This window comes from Anabrus simplex, chromosome 1, assembly GCF_040414725.1.
Source record: "Anabrus simplex isolate iqAnaSimp1 chromosome 1, ASM4041472v1, whole genome shotgun sequence".
In the NCBI taxonomy this organism is placed as follows: Eukaryota; Metazoa; Arthropoda; class Insecta; order Orthoptera; family Tettigoniidae; genus Anabrus; species Anabrus simplex.
In genome coordinates, this window is record NC_090265.1 from 116913427 (window position 1) to 116927273 (window position 13847).

Sequence of the window (13847 nt, forward strand, 5' to 3'; positions counted from 1 at the left end):
TTATTTTTTTAATTGTACAGTATTTCTTTTACGGCGTCTACTCTTCTTGAATGTCTTTTCCGCCAAGGATAGTTGCGGACAGGAATTGGAAGTAATTCGGTCACGGTCTATCAAAGGTACCGTTCCGGCGTTCGCCTGGAATTGAGAATGGGAAACCGTGGAAAACCATACCCAGGACGGCCGAGGATGTATTCGAACCCACGCTCTTCTGAATGCAACGCACTATTAATTCACTGATGGTGAATTTAAAAATGAAACCGGTGTTCCATATGAAGAAACAATGACTCATGGAGAGGCAACAATGCAGCTGGACAAACTGATGGCCTTTTTAGAATCCTTGACTGAAACCACACCGGCAGAACTGTTGTTAGTAAAACGTCTTCGTGATCGTGCTGCGCGCAAACGCTATACAAATGTAAAACGGAAAAGAAATTAAACACATTATTTTAGTGCATAACCTCCCGAAGGTATCACCACCTTGACGAAGGCAAAATATATTTTGCCGGGTGTTTATTGGAGGCTTGCGTGGTCAAATGATCCTTAGAGCTATGCCGGCGGGAGCATCTGCTCCTGGTAGGGCCACCCAAGCCGGACAGGTCTAAGGTGATGATCCAGACTAAGAGTGATACCCTGGTCCTCCAGGTTGGGGGTTGAGCGTAGGGTTAACTCCCCTACCTCGTAAAAAAACCAACTGTTACGGATACCTTAAGAATGAATAACGCAGGACTGGAAAACTTGGTGACGAACCGGCGAGAAAAACGGCTAAAGAAAAGGAAAAAGGATATTATATTAGGAACGTGGAATGTTAAGACATTGAAGAGACCTGGCAAGTTGAAAGAATTAAGAAATGAAATGGATAAGTATGGAGTGAAAATAGCAGCTCTACAGGAACTAAGATGGAAAGGGCAAGGGATGATGATGTCTGGACAACATATTTTGATGTACAGTGGAGAAAAAGCAGGCAGTAATGTGTGTACGCCCCTACTGAGGAGGCAGAAGATGAGAAGAAAGATGCATTTTATACTAAATTGGAGGAAGAAATTAATAAAGTTCAAAGGCATGATGTGAAAATTATCCTTGGAGATTTAAATGCAAAAATTGGAAGAGAAGAAGTGTACAAACACTTAGTAGGGAAAGAAAGCCTGCATGAAGTAAGTAATGATAACGGATTGAGATTGATTGATTTTGTGAGTGGAAAGCAGATGATAATTAAAAGTACTTGGCATCCTAGGAAAAACATTCACAAGGAGACCTGGATTTCACCAGATGGTGTGACAAAAAATCAAATAGACCATGTTATCATAGACAGTCGACATGCATCAGATATTATGGATGTTAGAAGCTGCAGAGGTGCTGATGCAGATACAGACCACTATCTTGTTAGAGTCAAGTACAGACAAAAAATAGATTTGGCAAGAACGGAAAAAGTAACAAGAAAGGCAAAGCACAATATTGAAGGTCTAAAAAATGAGGAATTGCAAGAGAAATACAAAAAGAAAATAGCTGAATCTTTGGCAATAAAAAGGGAATTATGGGAGAAAGGAGAAGTGGAAGATAAATGGGAGATACTGAAAACAACTATCAGTGAAGTTGCAGATAGTACCCTGGGAAAGAAGAAATTGGTAAAGAGAGCAGAATGGTTTGATGAGGAATGTTCAACAATAATCCAAGAGAGGAATGATGCTAGGAACAGAATGCTTCAAAGGAGAACAAGACAAACAGTAGAAGAGTATAGAGAGAAACGAAGAAGAGCAGATAAGATATGTAGATATAAGAAAAGAGAATTTGAAAGAAAGAGAATCGAAGAACTGGATGAAATGAAGGATAGAAACGAGGTACGAAAGTTCTATGAAAGAACAAAAGACCTTAAGAGAGGATTTCAACCAAGAGCTGTTTTCTTCAAGAATAAAGATGGAAACCTTCTGGGTGATAAAAGCAAAGTGCTTGGAAGATGGCAGGAGTATTTTTACGAGCTACTCAATGGAAATAATGAAGATGATAGAGAGGAGGAAAATATAAATATTGATGGGGAAGAAAGAGAATTGGAAGAGGAATCAGTAAAACAGCCAGACTTAGAAGAGGTCAAAGCTGCAATTAATGCATTAAAGAATAATAGAGCCCCAGGTGAAGATGGAATGGAGTCAGAGCTGTTGAGATATGGGGGAGAGGGAATAGAAAAGGCTGTTTATGAATTGATTAAGGAGGTTTGGACAAAGGAGGAAATACCCAAGGATTGGACATTGGGTATAATTTACCCATTACATAAAAAAGGAGATAAGGCAGTATGTGGAAATTATCGAGGGATCACCTTACTGGATGGAACGTACAAGGTTTTTGGTAAGGTACTAGCCTTAAGATTGGAATTATGGATGGAAAGAATATTAGGGGATTACCAAGCAGGTTTTAGAAAACATCGCTCTACTCTGGATCAGATATTTATATTACGACAAGTGCTAGAGAAATTTTATGAATATGACAAACAGCTACATCAGCTGTATGTTGATTTTAAACAGGCATATGACAGTCTAGATAGGGGTAAAATTTACAAGATTATGAAAGAATTTGGAATCGCAAGGAAATTGATTAGATTAACAGAAATGACTTTAAAAACAACGGTATGCAAGGTGAGAGTGGAGCAAGGTCTGTCAGAGGAGTTTTTAGTGGAGAGAGGACTAAGACAGGGAGATGTACTTTCCACACTGCTTTTTAACCTAGCATTGGAAAAAGTAATCCGTCAATTGCCCATCAACCCACGGGGAACCATTTTGAACAGATTAGTACAAGTGATAGCATATGCTGATGATGTAGCAATAATTGCAAGAAATGAAAGAGCTCTTGAAGAGAGCTACTCAGTATTAGAAGAGAAAGCACGGGACCTAGGACTAGAAGTGAATACAAACAAAACAAAATATATGAAGATGGGAGATACAGAGGGAGTAAGAGGAAGGACCCCAGTAAGATTAAATGGGAAGGAATATCAAAGAGTCACATCTTTCAAATATCTAGGCTCTATAATAACAGAGGACAATAAAACCTCCGTGGAAATACCGGAGAGGATAACAAGTGGAAACCGATGCTTTTACGTCTTGCAAAATATGTTTAAATCCAGGAATGTCAGCAGGAATACAAAAATTAAAATATACACAACAGTACTAAGACCAATAGTTATGTTTGGATCAGAATGCTGGGTGATGACCTCCAGAGAAGAACAGTGGCTGTTACGGTGGGAAAGGAAGATATTGAGAAAGATATTCGGTGCAGTAAGAGAGCAGGATGGGTGGAGAATGAGGACAAATGTAGAGCTGCAAGGACTGTTTGGCCAGCCAGATATTGTTGCTAAAATTAAGCAGGGAAGAATTAGGTGGGCCGGTCATGTTCAGAGAATGGCAGAAACCTGCACCGTAAAAAAGGTGTTTATAGGGAAACGTGATGGAAGGAGGAGGAGAGGAAGACCCAGGAAAAGATGGATTGATGATGTTGAGGATGACCTTAGAAAGTTAGGAGTTAAACGTTGGAGAAGAAAAGCTGAGGAACGAGATGAATGGAGGCAGGTGATAAAAGGAGGCCAAGGACCTACAAGGACTGTAGCGCCGACCAGTAAGTAAGTAAGTAAGTAATTTTAGTGCATAAAGCAGAGTCGTAAGTGTACGAAAATTGTTCTTATATCTTTTTTGCACACTTGAAAAAGGTATTAAGTTACTGTACTACAACTTACGTTAATAGTTTACTAGCAGTTTCCCGCTGGCTCCGCCCGCAGTGTACGAATGTTGTTCGTTACTATCCTCACGGATGTATTTGCAAAGCTTCGAGTTAATGAAATAAAGCACATGATCTGCTGTGGTAACAGAATGTAATATTATGTCAACAAAACACTTGAAAATACATCACACAAAGAACACTGAATTAAACGTTCCTTGGAACTGTTAAAAAGTCCTTCAAAGATCTTCGTAATGGAGACAAATGTACTCATAACTTTTCTCAGAATCTACCATTTTAAGTAGTTATTACCTCAAAATAAAGCACTTGATCCACTGAGTGTTTTAGACCAAAATAAACTGCATGCCTCAATTAGAATGAAGGAAATGATTGCTTCAATGAGAAAAAAATGTGAAGAAATGAGACGTCAAATTGCATGTGCACTGATAACTTTCCTCAGAATCAACCAATTTGAATAGTTAAGAGCTTAAATGAAAGAGCTTGATCCACTGAGAGTTTGTAGGCCAAAACGAACTCCGTACCTCAATTAGAACCAGACATATGATTGCTTCAAGGAGACAAAAAAATTGAAAAATCAAATAATTTGAGGAAGGCGGAAGTTAAGTGATTTTTAGTACCCGATGACAAATCTGTGCACGAATACCATCCAGTCAAAAAAGAATGAAGGAAATAGAGAGGATAGAATGGACGGACTGACTGACTTAAGTTTTCATGATTTTTTTAATATATAGATATAACATGAAATGTATTTGCTTTTTATTTTTTCCCCACATTATCCGGATTTTCAATAATCAGGATCAGTTTCGGTCCCAGTTAATCCGGATAAACGAAATTCTTGTGTACTAATACATACGTATGATTGTGTTTGTAACAATGACGGATCTATCGCACTGAAGACAGCTGAAGATAAAATGCCGTAACTGTCCTTTAGTATCTCTACATTTCTCCATTTACTACTTAGTGCAGTACTATCGCACAACAACGGAAATTAAATTCTGGAGGAGCTAGGCCGAGTGATTCACATGTTCTCTGAGTCAAGGTGGAAATGGCAGATTTACTGATACGCATAGCAACTCCTGATAGGAAAGAAATTCCGAAATATTGGTGTCTTCAAATATCGTAAAAGTACGTAGTTATTGAAACCTGATACCAATAACATTCTTTTTATTCCTGCGATTTTCCCAATTTCTTCCTGTTTGGCAATTTGTTTGTATTTGGCCGAATTTTACAGCCAGATGCCGCTCCTGAAGGATGTCAACCTTATGTGGAGGGATGTATTTTCCATTGCGTGTACCTGTGACGGTGGGGGTTATGCTGTGTTATATGCAAATGAAACGATGTGTACTCAGACGAACACAAATACTCAGTCCCCAACTGGAAGAATTAACCATACGCAGTTAAAATTCAACTCGGCTGGTATCGGTTCTCTGAACCGAATTTTCACTGGGTTGGCGGATGCAGAGTGGGTCTCGGCCCACAAGTGGCCATGGGTGGTCGATGGTCCGACAGCTCTGCAATCGGACCAGCCAACTGAACAGAGGCGGGATTGCCATGGTTTTCCGTGGTCTCCTGCACTAAGGCGAATGCAGGGGCAGTTCCTAGTATAGGCTAGGCTAGGCCGACAAACCTCTCACCTTCTTCGAATATCTCCTTCACCGAATCACATCTTCCTGCCCTGAGAATCGGCGTTAGAATCTAGGCGGCCCGCCGTCCCCTTCAGGGACAAACTGAAAACATTTTTAGTAGTAGTAGTAGTAGTAGTAGTAGTAGTAGTAGTAGTAGTAGTAGTAGTAGTAGTAGTAGTAGTAGTAGTAGCTTTCACTGTGAAAACTAGGCGTATCCTGGTGCATCGCCACTATAACAGCTCTCTTCAGAGGAGATAACATCATTTAAATCTACTTTCGAGGACGTCATTAATAAAGTGCAAAGAAACGTTAAACATTAAACTCAAATACCATCCTCATACAATATTCAAAAATACAACAAAATGTTCGAGCATAAAACTGTTATCTTCCTGGGGTTTAGTGATACTCTGTTGCTCAAAAATGACAAAAATTCTGAAAGAAAGCTGCAGTATTTATCATCAAACCACTTAGCGAAATTCCAATAGATTGACTGAAAGCTATCTGTGCTATCATTACCTCCTCCACATTATTCATCGAGCAGTGGCGGCATTTATTTTTGTTGGGGTTCAACGAACAAGTTAAGGAACAGGGACTTACTCACCAGGCGGGGTAGTTCGATTCACTGTGGAAGCAAATTGGTTGATGGTGGTCTAGAATGAAATGGAAAACAAAATTGCATACTTCGTAAACATATTGAGTGAGCATGAACGTTTGTAGAATCCCTCATGTAATTTGTATACAGAGAAGAATGCAAAAGACGTAACCTTGCACACTTAGAGGGTTTTTTAAACAACTGGGAACTAGCCGCGATTCATCAGTCTATTAGTAGGCCATACCTACTAACCTTGTGTGGCAGGTTTACTAGCCGCTAGTGCTTGCCACAACCACTAACCGCTCATGCTAGCTGCTAGTAAACTTGCCTAATGTGGCACAGTATTTAGACTCACCAATTTAATGATAGTATGGTGGTTTCGAATCCCACTGTTGGCAGCCCTGAAGATGATTTTCCGTGGTTTCCCACTTTTACACCAGACAAATGCTGGGGACACGACCACTTCCTTGCCATTCTTAGCTCTTTTCTATCCCACCGTCGCCATAAGACCTACCTGTGTCAGTGTAATCAAATAGTAAAAATATTATAAGATGTGTGGAAATAAGCAAGGCCGCAGAGCTCGTTGAAAACAGAGGATTGTGGAGATACGTAGTTCACAGAGACTTGCAGACTCAACGCTGAAAGCATAAGGCTGGTTTCACACCAAACACGTCCAGTCACGTCTAGTCCGTCAACAGGAAAATCCAACACGGAAATCTTCCTTTGTTTTGGGCTACCACAGCTATATTTCATTCACGCAGACCAAGTTTCAGTCAAATCAAGGTTAAACCAGTCCCGTCAAGTGGAAGGGGAACCAAACCGGGCTTGGTTTTGATGAGTCCAGTCCAGTCTCATTGTTTTAACAACACGAGTCACATTCTGGTCGGTGTAGTTATTTAGCGTTTTTTCCTTCTTGCGTCTTGTGCATGAATCTGGAAAAGTGGATTTTCTTTTATGCAATTTTCTTAAATGTCTGCTTTGTAATTATGTTAATATCACTGTAATTATAATGCTTATGTTAAAATAAAATCATTTGTATTGAAATTATTTTGTATGTTGAAATGAATACTAATTTGCATTAAAAGTACTATTTGTGTTAGATTACCAAATATTGCTAGCCGAAGCTCTGGTTGTATGGCCTTTCGATAATTAGTGTTTTTCTTTTCACCTTCTTTCGAACCAGGTCATTAAGCTTCACAAACTTTCATACCTCATTCGGCAAAAATTATAAAATTTGAACGGATCTTTCACCAAGTCGGGAAACAAATGAGAGAAAGCCCCATAGATAACCCTTCTGAAATTAATCGGATGAACCCACAATCGCGATCTTGCTTGTTTTTTTTTTTTTTTTTCGGCGAACTATCCGGCGCAAAATTTTAAATTTAACTAGCTCACCTTCCATTTCTAAAGAAGAAGGAAAACTGAATTCTATCTACACCTTGTCCTTCCTTCTGGGGATGTGACTGGACTGGACGTGCTTGGTTTGAAACCACAGGACTTAACAAGACGGGCTTGGCCTTGACGGACCTAGACGTAACCAGACGTGGCTGGATTGACTTGTAAAGACTTCCTTGGTGTGAAACCAGCCTAACAGTCTATAATGAAAAAGTATGCCTTTGCTGGTGAGATGTAGTGTTTACAGCGCACTGTGTTTTCTGGTATGGACTAGAATAAATTTGTTACTTCCATTTTCCTGTCCCAGTCTCATCCTTGGCTTTGACAATATGAAAGTGACTGAGGTATGAGCGGTGCTAGTAATACCATTCCTTATGCAGCCAGTCCCTGCTATGAATGGTGTTAAAACATCACTTGTAGAGTCGCTTGGTGCATGCATTTCGGTGGACTTGGCAGACTGATGTGTAATAGCAACTTCTGGCCCGATGAGGAAAGCAACGGGAAACTACATCACTCCTCGTTTCCCTAATATACCTCTTCAGTGATACCTAGGCCATCTAAGACAGCTGTTGGCGGAGCTGTGGAGGTTCAAACCAACCTTCGGGCTGAATGCCCAACATACATACATACATACATACATACATACATACATACATACATACATACATACATACATACATACATACATACATACATACATACATACATACATACATACATAGGCCTACATACATACATACATACATACAATTAAAATTTATGAATGTGAATATTCAAGCTCTTGGCTCTTTTTCAATCGTTAAATTAAAATTTTTTTGATGTATGTAATTATTTAATGAATCAAAACTCAATGTGTAAAATTCACAAAAAAACAAGCTTAGGGATCATTTCTTACCACAGCGTAACGCTTAGCGCTATTAGCTGCCGTCCTCGGGGACTCGAGTTCGGTCCCCAGTACTGCCAGAGAGGGCAGGAGGGTTGGAATGTGGTTAAAATGGTACATGCAGCTCACCTCCATTGGGGGGTGTGCCTGGAAAGAGTTGCACCATGTCGGAAGAGGACGCGAATTTACTTAACACTTTCCTCCACCACAATAACAAGCAGTTTCCAAAACACGGCCACTGCCGTCCACGCTCATCGGAGGGTCTGCCTTACAACTGACTGCACCCGACTGAAGTAGCCATAATAAATTATTTATTATTTGGATAAATAAATGCCGTGTGGCCTCCGGAGAGGTGACCTGCGCGTCTTGATGAGGATGAAATGATGATTGAGACGACGCTCACACCTAGTCCCCGTGCCAGCGAAATTAACCAATTATGGTTAAAATTCCCGACCCTGCCGGGAATCGAACCCGAGACCCCTGTGACAAAAGCCAGCATGCTAACCATGTAGCTATGGAGCCAGACTATTGTTTGGATGAAAATATGTCTCATAGATATTATTTATATGCATGCCTGTGAGCAAGTGTAACACAATTATAATGGCGTGCAGATCGTAATTTATATTGGGTGTTATAATTTAATATTATGGTGGTAAAGCTCTGACAAGGTTATGATGTCATTATAAAAATGATAATATTTGCTGGCTTTTGTTTGTGTAGCGGAAATCAAAGGAGGTCATTCATCTCTACCTTCCGCTGTTAAACATGGCCTGGTCAGGCGCTGCTGCTGTATTATTTAATGTAATTCAAAAATGTATGTTGTTCATGCCACTAAAATAGCATGTGACTTTATGAAGCATATAATATTTTAATTTCTCACATATACTCAAAAAACAAATATTTAAAAAATATCAACATTAAAATTCATAAGCCGTGAAGTTATGAATCATGTCTCATGGTACATTAAACAGATTTCCAAACACGCTGGCAATAAGAACTCACCATCGATATTCCCTGAGCATTTTAAGGTCTTATTTTAGTGTTCTTCTGGCAAGGAGAGCGGCCCGGAGTTGTGGAGTGGGGAATACGTTATACGGTGATTAACTCCGGCTCACTCTTTAAAAAACAAGACGTCTCGTAATAGTTACAGTAGTTGAACGTAATTCATCGGTTAGCGTTGAAGCAGTTGAGGAATTTTCAAATCTCGATCCTTCCTTCCCTTCACCTGTTTCTTAGCAAGCATGGGGGTCACATGCTGAGCCCGCAGGGCTTGTTTCCGTCTCTTCAGCTCCATTTCTATGTACGGATTGTTAAACCCCTGTGAATAGGGACATATAATGCATTTATTTATTTATTTATTTATTTATTTATTTATTTATTTATTTATTTATTTATTTATTTATTTATTTAAGCTTTTCCCTACCATGAAAAAGGCAGGATGGATTGGAAGGATAGACGACTCATAATAAATTTATACAGAATGCAGAACACTGATTTTGAAATCAATGGGACAAAGAGAAACGCCAAAATAGGAAAAGGCGTTAGGCAAGGATGTCCACTCTCTCCTTATATATTCAATATTTTCATCGAAGAAACAGAAAGAGGAAACAGCTGGGATCAAAAGTACTGGTAAACAAGTACATTCTGTAAGATTTTCTGATGATATTGCCATACTAGCAAAAACAGCCAAAAGTATGCAGAGAATGATCAAAATACTAGCAAAAACTTTAGGAAAATGGAATCTAAAAGTTAATGCAAGGAAAACAAAAACCATTAATACCGGTACATATATCCAAGAAAAAACCTGTAACGCACATCAAAATTGGCCCTGATAAAATAAAACAAGTGAAACAGTTTTGCTACCTATGAACCCTAATCAAGAGTGATAATCGGAGCATATCAAACGTCAAATTTTTTTTGGCAATGGCAAAGAGTGCCTTCCAAGATAAAACACCATCTGCTGGCCAAGAAACATATAAATATTAAACTCGGAAGTAATTTGAAAGAACTTTGGTATGGAGTGTGCTTCTGTACGGTTGCGAAAGCTGTACATTAGGAGAGCGTAAAGAGAAAATACTAGAGGCAGTTAAAATATGGATCTGGAGAAGAATGCAGAGAATAAGTTGTACTGAAATGAAGAGCAATACCGAAGTCCTTAGAGAGGTAGGAGAAAACGGAGTCTGGTAACATATTTAAACACGGAAAATAAAATTTATTGGTCACATTCTGCGGCATGAAGAGCTCCTTTGTAACATCATTGAAGGAAGAATTGCAGGGAAAAGAGGAAGAGAACGGCCCAGAGTGTCTTATTTAAAGAAGCTCCTTCAGATAATTAACTGCAAGACGCATGCCGAGTTGAAAAGACTGGCTCAAGATAGACGTCTACGGCTGCGGCAACAAGGCTATGCCTTTAGATTATGATGATGATGTCTTTAAAAGGGGGAAGTTAGGGATCTCGGCCCTCTCGTACACTTAAACACATTCTAAAATACAGATTGGATTAAATAAATAAGTTGATAATTATGATTGTGATGATGATAGTGGAGGACAGGTTTTAAAATTCAATCTGCACTTAAGAAAACAGGATATATGATAACTTATAGACTTAAACAGACTTCTGTACGTAACTATAATATTGAGGGTAATAACTGTGTTGCCAACGAAAATCAAATCAAGTAACTTATACATAACAGGCACAATTTCTAACAGACTAGGTGTTTGTGTTTGCCCCAACACTCTTCAATTCATATTCAGACAACACCACCACACTACCAACCATCACAGAAGCACGCAATAATAATTACATCCCTCCACATAGGGCTGACATCAGATATGGCATCCAGCCGTTAAATAGGGAAAATCCACAGTCCACGCGGCTCAGTGCGTCGTATTATAATTATTTTCCAAATTTGGTCATCTACGGACCGCATAGAACTTATGGCTTCTGGCCTTTCTTCTCGTACCTCTTCGGAAATGATCCATTCGAGCCTCTGTTTTAGTGGTTTCTATTCAAATGATTTTAAACTGTCGACTCTTCTTCTGAACTCTCTTCTATTGTGGATCATCTCTAGTGAAATCCTTCTTGACCTCTTCTACCCACTTGGTGGTTGCCTTCAAGCCCATGATGTATTTTAAGTTTTTAGTCACCCGTTTGTCATCATTCTTACTAGGTGTCCGTAAAATTTCAGCCTTCGTTTCCGCATCGTGTCCGTAATCTTTTAAGTGTACTTGTAGAGCTCTTCCAAGTAGCATCAGTAGTCTTCTGCGGTCTCAGAATTTTCCTCAGAATGTTCCTTTCCTTCTTTTCGAGCCCTTGCAGCTCCTCTTTGTTATGTAAAGTCAGGCACTCTGAAGCGTACAATCCTTCCGATTTTATTACTGAGGTACAATGTCGGATTTTGGCCTTGTAGGATATTGCCCGTTCGTTATAGCTATTTTGTATTAGCTTGTAAGCCAGATCTAATTTTCTGGCTCTTGCCTTGTTTGCATCTTTATCCAGTCCGTTGAGTTGGATCCATTCAACCAGGTATTTGAACTTGACTGTCCTTTTAATCTCGCCATGTTTTACCTATATATACAATTATATAATTAACAGAAATACTTCAGTACTTCATCTATGCATTCGTACAAGCTGGCTACGAACTTAAGAGGGAAACCCGGGGAGATCGTTTAAAAGAGGCTAATGTAGTACAGTTCCAGCCTATCAGTGGAAGAAAATTCCTAGCACCGGACATGAAAAATGAACCATTGTATACTAATGTACGATGTATAGGTACCGTAAGCGAGTAGTTGGATCGGCAACTTGTTCCATGTGTGATGGCATCGACGCGTATAAAGCGCGAATGGCGTCCAGGGGTATATCCATTCATGCTGCATTCACCTGATTGAACAGTTCATCTTTGGTGGTTGGCATTGGGTCACAGCGCCGCACCCGTCGTTTCACCAAATCCCACATATTTTCGATTGGCAACAAGTCGGGTGATCGTGCGGGCCAGGGCAACAGTCTGACATCTTGCGACAACAAGAAGGCACGTGTTCGTGCAACAACATGTGGTCGCGCATTCTCCTGCTGAAATACGGCGTCTCGGGTGTCGTGCAGAAAGGGTATGACTACGGATCGCAGGATGTCATTCACGTAAGTCAAACTGGTCACAGTGACCTGGACGCTCACCATCTGTGATTTGTGGTTGTACCCAATAGCACCCTACACCATAAGGCCTTGAGTTGGCGTTGTATGTCTTGTGAGAATGCAGTCAATGAGATACGTCTCCCCCTGTCTGCGGAGAACCAAAATTCAGTCATAATTTTCAAACAAACAGAAACTGGATTCGTCCGAAAACACTATCTTCTGTCATTCCTGTCCCCAGTGGCATCGTTCCATACAGCATTGCAGTCTAGCATGTTTATGCACATTAGTCAAAGGTAGGCAGAGAAGAGAACGACGCGCCAATAACCCAGACCGTAATAAACGACGACGGGCTGTCACTCCTGATAGTGTACGATGTGTTACACTGTTCCACTGTTGCGCCAGAGCCGAGGAGGACGCAAATCTGTCCCACAATGCCATTCGGAAGAGGTGTCGATCTTCTTGCGGGGTGGTCTGAGTGGTGCTACCAGACCCATCTAGTCGTGTTCTGCGGCCTTCTGTGAACCATTCTGTATACCCCCGTTGCACTGCCGACACACTTCGTCCCACACGAGCAGCAGTTTCCCTGATGGATGCATCGCGTTCTCTCATGCCAATAATGCGCCCTCTTTCAAACTTACTCATTTGACGGCACGGTTCTCGCATACGTCTGCGAGGCATCCTGCACATTTGTTCAAGTCACACTGATCCATTAATTACCTTCGGTTTATAGCGATTATCTCTTTTTTGATTTCTCAAAAATTGAACCCATAAAACACCCAAACATCTTAAAACAACTATACGGAATATATTCCACTTAAACGGGTCATATAATATTCAATATGTGGTGTATCATCCTTACTGTTGCCAAAAAGGAAGTCAATGAATCCTATGTCATCCGGATATTATTTTTAAATTCGTTAACAGATAATGGAATCTATAAAATAGAAGAAATTTCAAAATGGGTTACAACCGTAGTAAATTGTAATATCAACGATCTACAAAGTGATTTAGCTTACGTACATGCAAGTGGAATATTTTACGTAAGAATTGCTGCTTGGGCAAAGGATTTGTTGGAGTTCAAGATTATTGTTGAGAAAATCAGTAGAACACCACGTAATTACAAATGCAAAACGTCGGTATAAGCTCTGAGGTATTTTTATGCATTCAAATCAACCTTAATGGAAATACAATCCTGTCGTTGTTTGAGTCATCAGTCCATAAAGTGTATTGATATAGTACTATCTAAGCTGATATCGCCCACAATCACCTGGCATCCAGAATACATAGAAACCCATGAATGAATAAACAATCATAATCACTTCATAAACACAAAGTCACAGTTTGACATCACAAAACTTTTACCAAAATTCACTATTTGCACTGTGGCACAATATAACTTACTGAACACGAAGACGTTTTATCAGTTAGCAACACTCTCCCACCTTGAAATTTTCCAGAAACATAAAACTAAAGTTTCTTTTGATTTTAAGTGATGTCACAAGTCAA